General features: G+C 45.5%; 9 non-coding genes across 9 annotated transcripts; all 9 read right to left on the bottom strand.

Annotated features, from left to right (window-relative positions):
• Positions 1 to 3,268: 3,268 nt before the first annotated feature.
• Positions 3,269 to 3,459, bottom strand: LOC141222775 (U2 spliceosomal RNA). Its single transcript, XR_012290528.1, has one exon. It is a non-coding gene; the product is annotated as a U2 spliceosomal RNA (small nuclear RNA).
• A 1,115-nt stretch (positions 3,460 to 4,574) lies between these two features.
• Positions 4,575 to 4,765, bottom strand: LOC141222391 (U2 spliceosomal RNA). Its single transcript, XR_012290163.1, has one exon. It is a non-coding gene; the product is annotated as a U2 spliceosomal RNA (small nuclear RNA).
• Positions 4,766 to 5,880: 1,115 nt separating this feature from the next.
• Positions 5,881 to 6,071, bottom strand: LOC141222813 (U2 spliceosomal RNA). The gene has a single exon (XR_012290565.1). It is a non-coding gene; the product is annotated as a U2 spliceosomal RNA (small nuclear RNA).
• Positions 6,072 to 7,186: 1,115 nt separating this feature from the next.
• Positions 7,187 to 7,377, bottom strand: LOC141222814 (U2 spliceosomal RNA). The gene has a single exon (XR_012290566.1). It is a non-coding gene; the product is annotated as a U2 spliceosomal RNA (small nuclear RNA).
• A 1,115-nt stretch (positions 7,378 to 8,492) lies between these two features.
• LOC141222392 (U2 spliceosomal RNA) lies at positions 8,493 to 8,683 on the bottom strand. Its single transcript, XR_012290164.1, has one exon. It is a non-coding gene; the product is annotated as a U2 spliceosomal RNA (small nuclear RNA).
• Positions 8,684 to 9,799: 1,116 nt separating this feature from the next.
• LOC141222394 (U2 spliceosomal RNA) lies at positions 9,800 to 9,990 on the bottom strand. The gene has a single exon (XR_012290165.1). It is a non-coding gene; the product is annotated as a U2 spliceosomal RNA (small nuclear RNA).
• Positions 9,991 to 11,105: 1,115 nt separating this feature from the next.
• LOC141222720 (U2 spliceosomal RNA) lies at positions 11,106 to 11,296 on the bottom strand. Its single transcript, XR_012290477.1, has one exon. It is a non-coding gene; the product is annotated as a U2 spliceosomal RNA (small nuclear RNA).
• Positions 11,297 to 12,411: 1,115 nt separating this feature from the next.
• LOC141222395 (U2 spliceosomal RNA) lies at positions 12,412 to 12,602 on the bottom strand. Its single transcript, XR_012290166.1, has one exon. It is a non-coding gene; the product is annotated as a U2 spliceosomal RNA (small nuclear RNA).
• Positions 12,603 to 13,717: 1,115 nt separating this feature from the next.
• On the bottom strand, positions 13,718 to 13,908 carry LOC141222396 (U2 spliceosomal RNA). The gene has a single exon (XR_012290167.1). It is a non-coding gene; the product is annotated as a U2 spliceosomal RNA (small nuclear RNA).
• Positions 13,909 to 14,657: the final 749 nt, after the last annotated feature.

Genomic DNA, 14,657 nt, shown 5'->3' on the forward strand with positions numbered 1-14,657 from the left:
AGCCCTTTCATTTTTATCAGGTGACCCATAAAAATTTAAAAACTGCCATCTTGTCCCATCAATAAAAGCCTTAACTAAAAGAATACGACCCGGTAAAATATCTTGGATAAAATCAATAGACACATTTCCCTTAAAAAGTATAGCTACCCCGGCTGATCCGGTTGCATTTGATCCAGACCAGACCGATGGACCATGTTTCCACTCTTCCTTATATTTTTTGTAAGAAATCTTATGAGGGATATGACATTCTTGTAAAAAGAAAACAGAAGCTGTAAAACAGGTTAAAAAATGTAAAACAGTAGCTCTTCTGGTCTTGGATCCTATGCCTCTCACATTGAGGGAAACACCACTAATGTCAGCCATCATAACAAATGGTTAGGAAGAAACAAAAACTGGACTTTACCTATCCGATGGACGGATCAGACCACTTGGACTTTCACCAACGCCCTCTTCTGAATCCACCGTTATCAAAGAGTCTTCATCATCGGAGAAGGAACATTCACTTAAATTAAGACCCGACGCTACTGGGGTGTAGCTCGGAAGGATATTGAGAGAAAGGTTACACTGGGTCTCCATAGGCTGACCATTTAGGTCCTCGTCAGGTGGGTCTCCGAGAGGCTCCGCACTCCCCTGCTGACCCGCAGAGGGTCGTAACACAGGGGCAGGCTGCGCACATGGCGGAGCCTCAGAGTCCCCGGAGGCAGCCAGGTTCGGGGCCCCACCTGGGGCAGCAGAGCCCCGGGACCTCGGGATTCCAGAGTCTACACCCCCGTGAGGGGATGTATCCATCTCCTCCCTATTAGCCACCTCCACGGAACCATTCTTTTTCTTATTATGAGACTTCACCAAATGCCACGTACCGCCCTCGCTCTCGTGAGACCCAGTGGGAATTTTGGGCTCGGTGTCAGCCTTTTGGCGCTCTTTTTTGGCCTTACCGACCGCCCCTTTATGATCTTTCTCAGCCTTCCTTTTAGCCTCCTTATGGTATTTCAGCCAGCTCCTGGGCTCCTGTGAGTTACCTGTCATTGACTCGGAGGGATTGTTACTAGTCGAAGCGCCCTTATCACCTCCCGAGGCTCCAGGTTGCTGTTCCTCCTCCTGAGGGGTGGTCTGATTGGCCCGTCCATTCCCGGATGTCTTGGACTTCTCCTTTTGTTTTTGTTCATCCTCTCTGAACCTGTGAGGGCAAGAAAAATAGAAATGACCAGGTGTCCGACAAAAAGAGCATTTTTTTTCATTTGGGCACTCCTTTGTGTCATGTTCAGTACTGGCACAATTTCTACAAGTGGCACCACAACTATCCTTAGAGTGCCCATAGAGACCACAATACCTACAGAAAAGTGGCATTCCTGAGAAAAAAAAATCCCCATTAGTTTGCCCTATTTTAAATCGAGCTGGAGGAAGTCTCACACCTCCAGGGAATTTTGGGTCTCTTTCACATTTTACTAAAAACTTCCATTTTGAGGTCCAGATGTTAAACTCATTCAACACTTTCCCAATCAATTTCACACTTTTAAAATAAACTGACAAAAAGGAAATAACCTCTGGTGCCGTTATGAAGGGTGAGAAGATTTTCACAACCACCATCTTTACCTCATCCAGGACGTGCTCGATAATCTGAATCCCTTTTAGACCAGGGCTATTTTCTACCGACTTAACTCTGGACAAAACATCTTTGAAAATACCTTCGCCAGTAAAGGTTACATCATAGTCTCCACGTCGAGGATAATCCTGGATAGAAAGGATTTCGTTGGTTCTGACGTGGAGCAGTTTCTCAAGCACGTCCTGGACTACATATCCCAGATTCCGCATATCGGAACCACCAGCCGTAAAGCGGACCCTTATGGTGTTCTTGAGCCTCGCATATAGAGGCACGAGGTTGGGGTCAACCTCCATGGTATGGCGCAACAAAATGCAAATTGCAACCGCCTGCAATCTGCGCCTTCAGAGCTTTGTGATAAAGCACCTGAAGGCTGGGGGATCGCTGCCCGTTACCCTAGGACTAATCCCTCTCCCTAATAGCAGCAGGCAGGTGAAGCCCACCGAAGTGGACGATCCTGCCAGGCCAAGGAGAGGGGTACCTGAGTGCCCTTCAACTGAAACCTCCTGCTGTGAAGCACTTGGTCTCAGCCAAAAGGCCGAGAAGCGATAACCAGAATTGGTTTCAAACTACGGAGCCAGCCAAGGATCCTGAAAAGTCCATTTGTGGAGATGAGCTCCTGGACTCCCGTTAAGAAGACATGTTGTCAACCTCTAGATCCCTTACATGCCTGCACTTTTCGGCTTGCTGCTGCTGCAATCCACGCGTTTTAGATCTGCATAACTCCACCTCTTTAAACACAGCACCTTCACCCCCTGCTGTTCCCACCCGCCTCAACACCGTTGGAAGGGAGGAGAACCAATTAAGGCGGGGGGTGGGGTGGAACGAGCAGCTGTCTACCCTTAGCAGGAGGGCTGCTGATTACATACCTCTCCTGCTGCTGCTGCTGCTGCTGGCTGTCCAGCAGCAGACTGAAGGTGGCTGCTGCTGTGCACAGGTATATAAAGGCTCAGAGCCTATTATGACACGCGCAGCCAGCGTTCCATTGCCACATTCCATCTACTGCAGGCAGGATACCTGGCTGGCTGAATGTCGCTGAAAAGCTCACAGAGACCGCCATAAGCAACAGTTTAACAGAATGCCACAGACTAATCAACCAAACTTTTTGGGTTGGGTTCTCTTTTATAGTCTGCAGGCATTAAATGAAAGAAGTCAGTGTTCCAGCAGAGGGAGACAACGTTTCAGAAAAGGCATTGTAGCAAACCAAAAAAGAAATTTTAAGCGCAGCAGAGTAACCAGCGCACATACCTGTTAGCTCAGGTGAGTTTAAAAGGCTGCTGTTGATAACAAGGGCATTTGCTAAATAGATGGTGTGTGTGCAACAATATACTGAAAGGTCAATTATATTGTGCAGCTTATCTCACCACCTGTAGTTATTTAGGTGAAAGCTCCAAAATGCTTGCCTAATATGTCTGTTTATCCAAAAGGAAGTAAAAAGGGAGAGCTAGAAAGATAGCATTGCATTACATTACATGGCAATGCAATGCACAGTTGCTGAAGTTGAACCAAAATGAGCTTGTAATCTGGCTTCTGCAACTTTGAACATGAAAAATCCAATGAGGAGAAGAAAAGCAAAGCCAAAGAGTCCATCCCAAAATCCGACAAACAAGCAAAATGAACAAAAAACATTGAATTCAATTCTTTCTGATTTTAGAAACTGCATTAAAGAAGGGGTGCACCGGTCCTGGAGATACTGCAATACCAGGTCAATGCGTGGAGTGGACAGAGCAAGCTATTTTTCCATCTCCCTGTTCTAAAAATCCATTTAATATATGGTCCCCAGATAGGGGACGTATCAGATATTAAACTGATAAGAACAGATACTACACTTGATCTTAGCCAAAAGGCCGAGAAGCGATAACCAGAATTGGTTTCAAACTACGGAGCCACCCAAGGATCCTGAAAAGTCCATTTGTGGAGATGAGCTCCTGGACTCCCGTTAAGAAGACATGTTGTCAACCTCTAGATCCCTTACATGCCTGCACTTTTCGGCTTGCTGCTGCTGCAATCCACGCGTTTTAGATCTGCATAACTCCACCTCTTTAAACACAGCACCTTCACCCCCTGCTGTTCCCACCCGCCTCAACACCGTTGGAAGGGAGGAGAACCAATTAAGGCGGGGGGTGGGGTGGAACGAGCAGCTGTCTACCCTTAGCAGGAGGGCTGCTGATTACATACCTCTCCTGCTGCTGCTGCTGCTGGCTGTCCAGCAGCAGACTGAAGGTGGCTGCTGCTGTGCACAGGTATATAAAGGCTCAGAGCCTATTATGACACGTGCAGCCAGCGTTCCATTGCCACATTCCATCTACTGCAGGCAGGATACCTGGCTGGCTGAATGTCGCTGAGAAGCTCACAGAGACCGCCATAAGCAACAGTTTAACAGAATGCCACAGACTAATCAACCAAACTTTTTGGGTTGGGTTCTCTTTTATAGTCTGCAGGCATTAAATGAAAGAAGTCAGTGTTCCAGCAGAGGGAGACAACGTTTCAGAAAAGGCATTGTAGCAAACCAAAAAAGAAATTTTAAGCGCAGCAGAGTAACCAGCGCACATACCTGTTAGCTCAGGTGAGTTTAAAAGGCTGCTGTTGATAACAAGGGCATTTGCTAAATAGATGGTGTGTGTGCAACAATATACTGAAAGGTCAATTATATTGTGCAGCTTATCTCACCACCTGTAGTTATTTAGGTGAAAGCTCCAAAATGCTTGCCTAATATGTCTGTTTATCCAAAAGGAAGTAAAAAGGGAGAGCTAGAAAGATAGCATTGCATTACATTACATGGCAATGCAATGCACAGTTGCTGAAGTTGAACCAAAATGAGCTTGTAATCTGGCTTCTGCAACTTTGAACATGAAAAATCCAATGAGGAGAAGAAAAGCAAAGCCAAAGAGTCCATCCCAAAATCCGACAAACAAGCAAAATGAACAAAAAACATTGAATTCAATTCTTTCTGATTTTAGAAACTGCATTAAAGAAGGGGTGCACCGGTCCTGGAGATACTGCAATACCAGGTCAATGCGTGGAGTGGACAGAGCAAGCTCTTTTTCCATCTCCCTGTTCTAAAAATCCATTTAATATATGGTCCCCAGATAGGGGACGTATCAGATATTAAACTGATAAGAACAGATACTACACTTGATCTTAGCCAAAAGGCCGAGAAGCGATAACCAGAATTGGTTTCAAACTACGGAGCCACCCAAGGATCCTGAAAAGTCCATTTGTGGAGATGAGCTCCTGGACTCCCGTTAAGAAGACATGTTGTCAACCTCTAGATCCCTTACATGCCTGCACTTTTCGGCTTGCTGCTGCTGCAATCCACGCGTTTTAGATCTGCATAACTCCACCTCTTTAAACACAGCACCTTCACCCCCTGCTGTTCCCACCCGCCTCAACACCGTTGGAAGGGAGGAGAACCAATTAAGGCGGGGGGTGGGGTGGAACGAGCAGCTGTCTACCCTTAGCAGGAGGGCTGCTGATTACATACCTCTCCTGCTGCTGCTGCTGCTGGCTGTCCAGCAGCAGACTGAAGGTGGCTGCTGCTGTGCACAGGTATATAAAGGCTCAGAGCCTATTATGACACGCGCAGCCAGCGTTCCATTGCCACATTCCATCTACTGCAGGCAGGATACCTGGCTGGCTGAATGTCGCTGAGAAGCTCACAGAGACCGCCATAAGCAACAGTTTAACAGAATGCCACAGACTAATCAACCAAACTTTTTGGGTTGGGTTCTCTTTTATAGTCTGCAGGCATTAAATGAAAGAAGTCAGTGTTCCAGCAGAGGGAGACAACGTTTCAGAAAAGGCATTGTAGCAAACCAAAAAAGAAATTTTAAGCGCAGCAGAGTAACCAGCGCACATACCTGTTAGCTCAGGTGAGTTTAAAAGGCTGCTGTTGATAACAAGGGCATTTGCTAAATAGATGGTGTGTGTGCAACAATATACTGAAAGGTCAATTATATTGTGCAGCTTATCTCACCACCTGTAGTTATTTAGGTGAAAGCTCCAAAATGCTTGCCTAATATGTCTGTTTATCCAAAAGGAAGTAAAAAGGGAGAGCTAGAAAGATAGCATTGCATTACATTACATGGCAATGCAATGCACAGTTGCTGAAGTTGAACCAAAATGAGCTTGTAATCTGGCTTCTGCAACTTTGAACATGAAAAATCCAATGAGGAGAAGAAAAGCAAAGCCAAAGAGTCCATTCCAAAATCCGACAAACAAGCAAAATGAACAAAAAACATTGAATTCAATTCTTTCTGATTTTAGAAACTGCATTAAAGAAGGGGTGCACCGGTCCTGGAGATACTGCAATACCAGGTCAATGCGTGGAGTGGACAGAGCAAGCTCTTTTTCCATCTAACTGTTCTAAAAATCCATTTAATATATGGTCCCCAGATAGGGGACGTATCAGATATTAAACTGATAAGAACAGATACTACACTTGATCTTAGCCAAAAGGCCGAGAAGCGATAACCAGAATTGGTTTCAAACTACGGAGCCACCCAAGGATCCTGAAAAGTCCATTTGTGGAGATGAGCTCCTGGACTCCCGTTAAGAAGACATGTTGTCAACCTCTAGATCCCTTACATGCCTGCACTTTTCGGCTTGCTGCTGCTGCAATCCACGCGTTTTAGATCTGCATAACTCCACCTCTTTAAACACAGCACCTTCACCCCCTGCTGTTCCCACCCGCCTCAACACCGTTGGAAGGGAGGAGAACCAATTAAGGCGGGGGGTGGGGTGGAACGAGCAGCTGTCTACCCTTAGCAGGAGGGCTGCTGGTTACATACCTCTCCTGCTGCTGCTGCTGCTGGCTGTCCAGCAGCAGACTGAAGGTGGCTGCTGCTGTGCACAGGTATATAAAGGCTCAGAGCCTATTATGACACGCGCAGCCAGCGTTCCATTGCCACATTCCATCTACTGCAGGCAGGATACCTGGCTGGCTGAATGTCGCTGAGAAGCTCACAGAGACCGCCATAAGCAACAGTTTAACAGAATGCCACAGACTAATCAACCAAACTTTTTGGGTTGGGTTCTCTTTTATAGTCTGCAGGCATTAAATGAAAGAAGTCAGTGTTCCAGCAGAGGGAGACAACGTTTCAGAAAAGGCATTGTAGCAAACCAAAAAAGAAATTTTAAGCGCAGCAGAGTAACCAGCGCACATACCTGTTAGCTCAGGTGAGTTTAAAAGGCTGCTGTTGATAACAAGGGCATTTGCTAAATAGATGGTGTGTGTGCAACAATATACTGAAAGGTCAATTATATTGTGCAGCTTATCTCACCACCTGTAGTTATTTAGGTGAAAGCTCCAAAATGCTTGCCTAATATGTCTGTTTATCCAAAAGGAAGTAAAAAGGGAGAGCTAGAAAGATAGCATTGCATTACATTACATGGCAATGCAATGCACAGTTGCTGAAGTTGAACCAAAATGAGCTTGTAATCTGGCTTCTGCAACTTTGAACATGAAAAATCCAATGAGGAGAAGAAAAGCAAAGCCAAAGAGTCCATTCCAAAATCCGACAAACAAGCAAAATGAACAAAAAACATTGAATTCAATTCTTTCTGATTTTAGAAACTGCATTAAAGAAGGGGTGCACCGGTCCTGGAGATACTGCAATACCAGGTCAATGCGTGGAGTGGACAGAGCAAGCTCTTTTTCCATCTAACTGTTCTAAAAATCCATTTAATATATGGTCCCCAGATAGGGGACGTATCAGATATTAAACTGATAAGAACAGATACTACACTTGATCTTAGCCAAAAGGCCGAGAAGCGATAACCAGAATTGGTTTCAAACTACGGAGCCACCCAAGGATCCTGAAAAGTCCATTTGTGGAGATGAGCTCCTGGACTCCCGTTAAGAAGACATGTTGTCAACCTCTAGATCCCTTACATGCCTGCACTTTTCGGCTTGCTGCTGCTGCAATCCACGCGTTTTAGATCTGCATAACTCCACCTCTTTAAACACAGCACCTTCACCCCCTGCTGTTCCCACCCGCCTCAACACCGTTGGAAGGGAGGAGAACCAATTAAGGCGGGGGGTGGGGTGGAACGAGCAGCTGTCTACCCTTAGCAGGAGGGCTGCTGGTTACATACCTCTCCTGCTGCTGCTGCTGCTGGCTGTCCAGCAGCAGACTGAAGGTGGCTGCTGCTGTGCACAGGTATATAAAGGCTCAGAGCCTATTATGACACGCGCAGCCAGCGTTCCATTGCCACATTCCATCTACTGCAGGCAGGATACCTGGCTGGCTGAATGTCGCTGAGAAGCTCACAGAGACCGCCATAAGCAACAGTTTAACAGAATGCCACAGACTAATCAACCAAACTTTTTGGGTTGGGTTCTCTTTTATAGTCTGCAGGCATTAAATGAAAGAAGTCAGTGTTCCAGCAGAGGGAGACAACGTTTCAGAAAAGGCATTGTAGCAAACCAAAAAAGAAATTTTAAGCGCAGCAGAGTAACCAGCGCACATACCTGTTAGCTCAGGTGAGTTTAAAAGGCTGCTGTTGATAACAAGGGCATTTGCTAAATAGATGGTGTGTGTGCAACAATATACTGAAAGGTCAATTATATTGTGCAGCTTATCTCACCACCTGTAGTTATTTAGGTGAAAGCTCCAAAATGCTTGCCTAATATGTCTGTTTATCCAAAAGGAAGTAAAAAGGGAGAGCTAGAAAGATAGCATTGCATTACATTACATGGCAATGCAATGCACAGTTGCTGAAGTTGAACCAAAATGAGCTTGTAATCTGGCTTCTGCAACTTTGAACATGAAAAATCCAATGAGGAGAAGAAAAGCAAAGCCAAAGAGTCCATCCCAAAATCCGACAAACAAGCAAAATGAACAAAAAACATTGAATTCAATTTTTTCTGATTTTAGAAACTGCATTAAAGAAGGGGTGCACCGGTCCTGGAGATACTGCAATACCAGGTCAATGCGTGGAGTGGACAGAGCAAGCTCTTTTTCCATCTCCCTGTTCTAAAAATCCATTTAATATATGGTCCCCAGATAGGGGACGTATCAGATATTAAACTGATAAGAACAGATACTACACTTGATCTTAGCCAAAAGGCCGAGAAGCGATAACCAGAATTGGTTTCAAACTACGGAGCCACCCAAGGATCCTGAAAAGTCCATTTGTGGAGATGAGCTCCTGGACTCCCGTTAAGAAGACATGTTGTCAACCTCTAGATCCCTTACATGCCTGCACTTTTCGGCTTGCTGCTGCTGCAATCCACGCGTTTTAGATCTGCATAACTCCACCTCTTTAAACACAGCACCTTCACCCCCTGCTGTTCCCACCCGCCTCAACACCGTTGGAAGGGAGGAGAACCAATTAAGGCGGGGGGTGGGGTGGAACGAGCAGCTGTCTACCCTTAGCAGGAGGGCTGCTGATTACATACCTCTCCTGCTGCTGCTGCTGCTGGCTGTCCAGCAGCAGACTGAAGGTGGCTGCTGCTGTGCACAGGTATATAAAGGCTCAGAGCCTATTATGACACGCGCAGCCAGCGTTCCATTGCCACATTCTATCTACTGCAGGCAGGATACCTGGCTGGCTGAATGTCGCTGAGAAGCTCACAGAGACCGCCATAAGCAACAGTTTAACAGAATGCCACAGACTAATCAACCAAACTTTTTTGGGTTGGGTTCTCTTTTATAGTCTGCAGGCATTAAATGAAAGAAGTCAGTGTTCCAGCAGAGGGAGACAACGTTTCAGAAAAGGCATTGTAGCAAACCAAAAAAGAAATTTTAAGCGCAGCAGAGTAACCAGCGCACATACCTGTTAGCTCAGGTGAGCTTAAAAGGCTGCTGTTGACAACAAGGGCATTTGCTAAATAGATGGTGTGTGTGCAACAATATACTGAAAGGTCAATTATATTGTGCAGCTTATCTCACCACCTGTAGTTATTTAGGTGAAAGCTCCAAAATGCTTGCCTAATATGTCTGTTTATCCAAAAGGAAGTAAAAAGGGAGAGCTAGAAAGATAGCATTGCATTACATTACATGGCAATGCAATGCACAGTTGCTGAAGTTGAACCAAAATGAGCTTGTAATCTGGCTTCTGCAACTTTGAACATGAAAAATCCAATGAGGAGAAGAAAAGCAAAGCCAAAGAGTCCATCCCAAAATCCGACAAACAAGCAAAATGAACAAAAAACATTGAATTCAATTCTTTCTGATTGTAGAAACTGCATTAAAGAAGGGGTGCACCGGTCCTGGAGATACTGCAATACCAGGTCAATGCGTGGAGTGGACAGAGCAAGCTCTTTTTCCATCTCCCTGTTCTAAAAATCCATTTAATATATGGTCCCCAGATAGGGGACGTATCAGATATTAAACTGATAAGAACAGATACTACACTTGATCTTAGCCAAAAGGCCGAGAAGCGATAACCAGAATTGGTTTCAAACTACGGAGCCACCCAAGGATCCTGAAAAGTCCATTTGTGGAGATGAGCTCCTGGACTCCCGTTAAGAAGACATGTTGTCAACCTCTAGATCCCTTACATGCCTGCACTTTTCGGCTTGCTGCTGCTGCAATCCACGCGTTTTAGATCTGCATAACTCCACCTCTTTAAACACAGCACCTTCACCCCCTGCTGTTCCCACCCGCCTCAACACCGTTGGAAGGGAGGAGAACCAATTAAGGCGGGGGGTGGGGTGGAACGAGCAGCTGTCTACCCTTAGCAGGAGGGCTGCTGATTACATACCTCTCCTGCTGCTGCTGCTGCTGGCTGTCCAGCAGCAGACTGAAGGTGGCTGCTGCTGTGCACAGGTATATTAAGGCTCAGAGCCTATTATGACACGCGCAGCCAGCGTTCCATTGCCACATTCCATCTACTGCAGGCAGGATACCTGGCTGGCTGAATGTCGCTGAGAAGCTCACAGAGACCGCCATAAGCAACAGTTTAACAGAATGCCACAGACTAATCAACCAAACTTTTTGGGTTGGGTTCTCTTTTATAGTCTGCAGGCATTAAATGAAAGAAGTCAGTGTTCCAGCAGAGGGAGACAACGTTTCAGAAAAGGCATTGTAGCAAACCAAAAAAGAAATTTTAAGCGCAGCAGAGTAACCAGCGCACATACCTGTTAGCTCAGGTGAGTTTAAAAGGCTGCTGTTGACAACAAGGGCATTTGCTAAATAGATGGTGTGTGTGCAACAATATACTGAAAGGTCAATTATATTGTGCAGCTTATCTCACCACCTGTAGTTATTTAGGTGAAAGCTCCAAAATGCTTGCCTAATATGTCTGTTTATCCAAAAGGAAGTAAAAAGGGAGAGCTAGAAAGATAGCATTGCATTACATTACATGGCAATGCAATGCACAGTTGCTGAAGTTGAACCAAAATGAGCTTGTAATCTGGCTTCTGCAACTTTGAACATGAAAAATCCAATGAGGAGAAGAAAAGCAAAGCCAAAGAGTCCATCCCAAAATCCGACAAACAAGCAAAATGAACAAAAAACATTGAATTCAATTCTTTCTGATTTTAGAAACTGCATTAAAGAAGGGGTGCACCGGTCCTGGAGATACTGCAATACCAGGTCAATGCGTGGAGTGGACAGAGCAAGCTCTTTTTCCATCTCCCTGTTCTAAAAATCCATTTAATATATGGTCCCCAGATAGGGGACGTATCAGATGTTAAACTGATAAGAACAGATACTACACTTGATCTTAGCCAAAAGGCCGAGAAGCGATAACCAGAATTGGTTTCAAACTACGGAGCCACCGAAGGATCCTGAAAAGTCCATTTGTGGAGATGAGCTCCTGGACTCCCGTTAAGAAGACATGTTGTCAACCTCTAGATCCCTTACATGCCTGCACTTTTCGGCTTGCTGCTGCTGCAATCCACGCGTTTTAGATCTGCATAACTCCACCTCTTTAAACACAGCACCTTCACCCCCTGCTGTTCCCACCCGCCTCAACACCGTTGGAAGGGAGGAGAACCAATTAAGGCGGAGGGTGGGGTGGAACGAGCAGCTGTCTACCCTTAGCAGGAGGGCTGCTGATTACATACCTCTCCTGCTGCTGCTGCTGCTGGCTGTCCAGCAGCAGACTGAAGGTGGCTGCTGCTGTGCACAGGTATATAAAGGCTCAGAGCCTATTATGACACGCGCAGCCAGCGTTCCATTGCCACATTCCATCTACTGCAGGCAGGATACCTGGCTGGCTGAATGTTGCTGAGAAGCTCACAGAGACCGCCATAAGCAACAGTTTAACAGAATGCCACAGACTAATCAACCAAACTTTTTGGGTTGGGTTCTCTTTTATAGTCTGCAGGCATTAAATGAAAGAAGTCAGTGTTCCAGCAGAGGGAGACAACGTTTCAGAAAAGGCATTGTAGCAAACCAAAAAAGAAATTTTAAGCGCAGCAGAGTAACCAGCGCACATACCTGTTAGCTCAGGTGAGTTTAAAAGGCTGCTGTTGACAACAAGGGCATTTGCTAAATAGATGGTGTGTGTGCAACAATATACTGAAAGGTCAATTATATTGTGCAGCTTATCTCACCACCTGTAGTTATTTAGGTGAAAGCTCCAAAATGCTTGCCTAATATGTCTGTTTATCCAAAAGGAAGTAAAAAGGGAGAGCTAGAAAGATAGCATTGCATTACATTACATGGCAATGCAATGCACAGTTGCTGAAGTTGAACCAAAATGAGCTTGTAATCTGGCTTCTGCAACTTTGAACATGAAAAATCCAATGAGGAGAAGAAAAGCAAAGCCAAAGAGTCCATCCCAAAATCCGACAAACAAGCAAAATGAACAAAAAACATTGAATTCAATTCTTTCTGATTTTAGAAACTGCATTAAAGAAGGGGTGCACCGGTCCTGGAGATACTGCAATACCAGGTCAATGCGTGGAGTGGACAGAGCAAGCTCTTTTTCCATCTCCCTGTTCTAAAAATCCATTTAATATATGGTCCCCAGATAGGGGACGTATCAGATATTAAACTGATAAGAACAGATACTACACTTGATCTTAGCCAAAAGGCCGAGAAGCGATAACCAGAATTGGTTTCAAACTACGGAGCCACCCAAGGATCCTGAAAAGTCCATTTGTGGAGATGAGCTCCTGGACTCCCGTTAAGAAGACATGTTGTCAACCTCTAGATCCCTTACATGCCTGCACTTTTCGGCTTGCTGCTGCTGCAATCCACGCGTTTTAGATCTGCATAACTCCACCTCTTTAAACACAGCACCTTCAACCCCTGCTGTTCCCACCCGCCTCAACACCGTTGGAAGGGAGGAGAACCAATTAAGGCGGGGGGTGGGGTGGAACGAGCAGCTGTCTACCCTTAGCAGGAGGGCTGCTGATTACATACCTCTCCTGCTGCTGCTGCTGCTGGCTGTCCAGCAGCAGACTGAAGGTGGCTGCTGCTGTGCACAGGTATATAAAGGCTCAGAGCCTATTATGACACGCGCAGCCAGCGTTCCATTGCCACATTCCATCTACTGCAGGCAGGATACCTGGCTGGCTGAATGTCGCTGAGAAGCTCACAGAGACCGCCATAAGCAACAGTTTAACAGAATGCCACAGACTAATCAACCAAACTTTTTGGGTTGGGTTCTCTTTTATAGTCTGCAGGCATTAAATGAAAGAAGTCAGTGTTCCAGCAGAGGGAGACAACGTTTCAGAAAAGGCATTGTAGCAAACCAAAAAAGAAATTTTAAGCGCAGCAGAGTAACCAGCGCACATACCTGTTAGCTCAGGTGAGTTTAAAAGGCTGCTGTTGATAACAAGGGCATTTGCTAAATAGATGGTGTGTGTGCAACAATATACTGAAAGGTCAATTATATTGTGCAGATTATCTCACCACCTGTAGTTATTTAGGTGAAAGCTCCAAAATGCTTGCCTAATATGTCTGTTTATCCAAAAGGAAGTAAAAAGGGAGAGCTAGAAAGATAGCATTGCATTACATTACATGGCAATGCAATGCACAGTTGCTGAAGTTGAACCAAAATGAGCTTGTAATCTGGCTTCTGCAACTTTGAACATGAAAAATCCAATGAGGAGAAGAAAAGCAAAGCCAAAGAGTCCATCCCAAAATCCGACAAACAAGCAAAATGAACAAAAAACATTGAATTCAATTCTTTCTGATTTTAGAAACTGCATTAAAGAAGGGGTGCACCGGTCCTGGAGATACTGCAATACCAGGTCAATGCGTGGAGTGGACAGAGCAAGCTCTTTTTCCATCTCCCTGTTCTAAAAATCCATTTAATATATGGTCCCCAGATAGGGGACGTATCAGATATTAAACTGATAAGAACAGATACTACACTTGATCTTAGCCAAAAGGCCGAGAAGCGATAACCAGAATTGGTTTCAAACTACGGAGCCACCCAAGGATCCTGAAAAGTCCATTTGTGGAGATGAGCTCCTGGACTCCCGTTAAGAAGACATGTTGTCAACCTCTAGATCCCTTACATGCCTGCACTTTTCGGCTTGCTGCTGCTGCAATCCACGCGTTTTAGATCTGCATAACTCCACCTCTTTAAACACAGCACCTTCACCCCCTGCTGTTCCCACCCGCCTCAACACCGTTGGAAGGGAGGAGAACCAATTAAGGCGGGGGGTGGGGTGGAACGAGCAGCTGTCTACCCTTAGCAGGAGGGCTGCTGATTACATACCTCTCCTGCTGCTGCTGCTGGCTGTCCAGCAGCAGACTGAAGGTGGCTGCTGCTGTGCACAGGTATATAAAGGCTCAGAGCCTATTATGACACGCGCAGCCAGCGTTCCATTGCCACATTCCATCTACTGCAGGCAGGATACCTGGCTGGCTGAATGTCGCTGAGAAGCTCACAGAGACCGCCATAAGCAACAGTTTAACAGAATGCCACAGACTAATCAACCAAACTTTTTGGGTTGGGTTCTCTTTTATAGTCTGCAGGCATTAAATGAAAGAAGTCAGTGTTCCAGCAGAGGGAGACAACGTTTCAGAAAAGGCATTGTAGCAAACCAAAAAAGAAATTTTAAGCGCAGCAGAGTAACCAGCGCACATACCTGTTAGCTCAAGTGAGTTTAAAAGGCTGCTGTTGATAACAAGGGCATTTGCTAAAT

This window comes from Phyllobates terribilis, unplaced genomic scaffold (genome assembly GCF_046119375.1).
Source record: "Phyllobates terribilis strain yellow unplaced genomic scaffold, ASM4611937v1 Scaffold_361__1_contigs__length_1927384, whole genome shotgun sequence".
NCBI lineage: Eukaryota > Metazoa > Chordata > Amphibia > Anura > Dendrobatidae > Phyllobates > Phyllobates terribilis.